This window comes from Chiloscyllium plagiosum, chromosome 31 (genome assembly GCF_004010195.1).
Source record: "Chiloscyllium plagiosum isolate BGI_BamShark_2017 chromosome 31, ASM401019v2, whole genome shotgun sequence".
NCBI classification, from domain to species: Eukaryota; Metazoa; Chordata; class Chondrichthyes; order Orectolobiformes; family Hemiscylliidae; genus Chiloscyllium; species Chiloscyllium plagiosum.
In genome coordinates, this window is record NC_057740.1 from 12,804,708 (window position 1) to 12,808,049 (window position 3,342).

The 3,342-nt window shown below is 43.1% G+C and overlaps 1 long non-coding RNA gene across 1 annotated transcript in view; it reads right to left on the bottom strand.

The window, feature by feature from the left end:
• LOC122565087 overlaps nt 1-3,090 on the bottom strand; it is a 73,449-nt gene extending 70,359 nt beyond the window's left edge. Inside the window, exon 1 of the long non-coding RNA XR_006316077.1 lies at nt 2,873-3,090. This is a non-coding gene — a long non-coding RNA (uncharacterized LOC122565087). The remainder of the gene's footprint in view (nt 1-2,872) is intronic.
• Nucleotides 3,091-3,342: the final 252 nt, after the last annotated feature.

Below are 3,342 nucleotides of genomic sequence, written 5' to 3' on the forward strand. Positions count from 1 at the left end.
TGCCATCAGAATTGCTCTCTGAAAGGTACCCGTCCATAAGAAATTTGTGCAGCAGAAAACCGAAGCCAACCTGGAGAAATCTACAGAGAAAATTCAATATCTGAAGATGATAACTGGGTTTGAAGTTGATTATCGGACCAGTATTGTGAAGTGGGAGGTAAAAGATAGGTTTAAGAGAACGGAGTTCTAAGTAGTTGTGATTTTAATGTTCTATGTTGAACTTAAAGAATAAAATTGTTAATTTTAGCCTTAAATAATGAGATCTGGCATGGTCTTTGCCTCTCAAAATTTAACAGATTACAGTGCGAGGTGAGCTTCTCTGGGTGTCCAGTTTAAACTACCAGGGGGCTTTACCCTGTGTCATAACACTTTCTACATCTACTTTGCCAGTCCCCAATAGCATCTTCCCGATCTCGATTAGATTGCCTCTCTAATGACACATGGCAACTGAAACTGTGCAGTCGGCTTGTCATGGCATAGAGTGTGTCCCTCAATCAAAGGTCTATTTGAGGATGGGGCATCAGGAAATCTGAGTGTTATGTATTATAGAAGGTGAATGCTATGCTGGGAGAGTGTCCCTTTAAGAAACAAGTCACTGGTGAGTCATCAGACATGTTTGGGGATTTGAGCAAACTTCTCTTTGTGCTGTTACTGAATGCACAGCAACTGAATAAACCTCCCTGTTGGATCACAGTAAACAACAATTTTGTACAGTAGTCCCCCAGTATCCGTGGGGGGATATGTTCCTAAACTTACCGCGGAAGCCCAAAACCACAGATGGAAGCAAACCTATTCACTTCAATGGGAAATTTACCTTCCCGGCAGCTCCTGGTCCCTGGTCCCAGAGCGTTCCCTAAAATATGTTCTGACCACGTTAAACAGTGGGTAACCAAAACCGTGGAAAATGACTCCTTGGATACCCGGGTCACCTTGTATATCCTTTCATTTTACAGAGGCCTAGTGACTGCCCAGCACAGAATAGTAGCTGGTGGGTGAAGGGGGCAGAACAGCAGAAAGCCACAATCCTGCCTTTGTTGCCAGCTCCCCAGTCCCCTCTCTCCATGACGCCCGCTTCAGGAAACCCTCTCTCCACCTACACACATGTGACTAACCTGTGGCCTTGGTACTTTGAGATCCTTGGACTTTCCTGCAGCAGCCACAGCCTCCCCTAAATACAGGAAACATAGAAACATAGAAAATAGGTGTAGGAGTAGGCCATTCGGCCGTTCAAACCTGCACCACCATTCAATATGATCGTGGCTGATCATGGAATTTAAGTATTCTTCTCCCGCTTTCTCTCCAGACCCCTTGATCCCTTTAGCTCTTTCTTGAATATATCGAATGAACTGGCCTGAACCGTTTCAGGTGGTAGAGACTTCCACAAATTCATAACTCTCTGAGTAAAGAAATTCTTCCTCATCTCAGCCTTAAATGACTTGCCCCTTATTCTTAGATTGTGATTGACTGATAGGTCTCAGTAGATGAGGTCCTTGCTCCCAGAGGAAGGCCCACTTTTGGCCTTACTACTGACTGATTGACTCATAGATTAGCGAGACTTCCAGTGAAGAGGTAGTATACTCTCTCGCTGGCTCTACCTGTCAACAGGAAAGACCTCCAGCACCATAACAAGTAGAAGTGAATTACATGATGGTATCTTATTCTACCCTTTCCCATTATTCCTTCAAGCCCACTAAGGATTGGCATACAAAATCTGAGCTAAAACTCTAATGCAGAACAGAGAGAGTGCTGCATTGTCAGGAACTCCAGCTTTTAGGGACAGGTAACCATCATGGATCGGACCGGGGGTATCTTGGAGCTCCTCACTTGCTCTCTTAGTGCTCACTCACTCTGCAGCTACTTGGAAACTCAGTGCACCTTAGCCATGCCGTGTCTCTTTGCACTTTGCCCCCTCAGACAGAACTTAAAGGCTTAGAGTCCTCCTGCATCACCTGGCTATTTAACACAGGCACAAAGGCAGGCAGCTCATCAGGATTATCAGCAGTCAACATGGACATGTTGTTGTACCACACCATGTAACACCAATGTCACAACTGCACCATGTTCCAGCAATATACATGGTAAGCATATTGGACATGCAGCAAGGAAATGAGTAGGTCTCAATGTCGAATCAGTGAAGTCTTCAGTCAGGCCAAGAGAAACTGCTTTCAGTCAGAAGATCCTATACAATAAGTTATTAGCATCATTGGATCTCAGTCCAGGGGCTAGGACACAGTGAGTTTGCTTCTTGGGATTGTTTGGCAGTCTGCACATCTACAGTTTAGAAAGTCAGTCAGAGTCAGTGCTATTGGTCGAGAGGAACCAGTCTGGGTAACCATGGTACATTGAGTCAGGGAACTGCATAGAAATCAGTCAGGGGTCTGTTCATTCATCGGGGGAAGGGTCAGTACTGGGGGTCTGCTTAATGAAATTCCCAGGGGGTTTATCACAGCCCACTACTTGCGATCAGAGAGCTTGGGAAGTCAACTGTGGAGATTGGAGGATACTGGGATGCTAACAGGAAAGTAATGGTGAAGCAGGAATAATTTTGATGGCTTTAAGTAGTGATGTTTAAATGTACATTTTTATTCTCTGCTACAAAAAGGTTATCCATGATACCATCTTGGGTCGATCACTGAAACATGAGCTGTGGGCATTGGGGCCATGTCTATGTTTTCCTTTCCATTCTTCATCTCAATTTTGATGGCTCGCACTTTTGCTGAGGTATAATTCTAAAAGATGTTGAATGTTCTGTAGAAAGTTAGTAAAGGAGCCATCCTTTGCATTTGATTTCAAGAGTTGAGTTTGTATTTTTCAATCATTTTCACAGAAGCAATGGTGAGAAAGATAATTGAGATTGGAACATGTGCCCTACCTTCTTTCTGGTCCATCCCAATCCCTTTTATTTCTCCTTCATTCCCTGGTTAATGTTAAATCTTCTGAAAAATGTGGAAGCACATAATCATATTTGGTCGATCGATATTATTGCCTTCATCAACTTACTCATCATGTTTTCCTTAATTTCACATCTTGTTTACATATTCCATTTCATTAATCTTATATAGTGGGTGCCCAAAGCCACTGTCCGCTGGGCAAAAGAAAATTTAAAAGTGGTTCACATTAGCATTCAGAGCAAAAACATATTTCTGACTTACTTTGTGATGAATATACGCTGTTGCTATCTGCTTTGATAGTTGCCTTGAACAGTGTTTATTTTCTGCTTACCATTTCAGACAGGGCACAATGGGCTTATCATTGAGAATCCTCATTTAGAAGGAGGGAAACAATTGGAGAAATGTCAGATTGGTCAGGCAACACTAGACACATCTCACCATTTATCAGTAT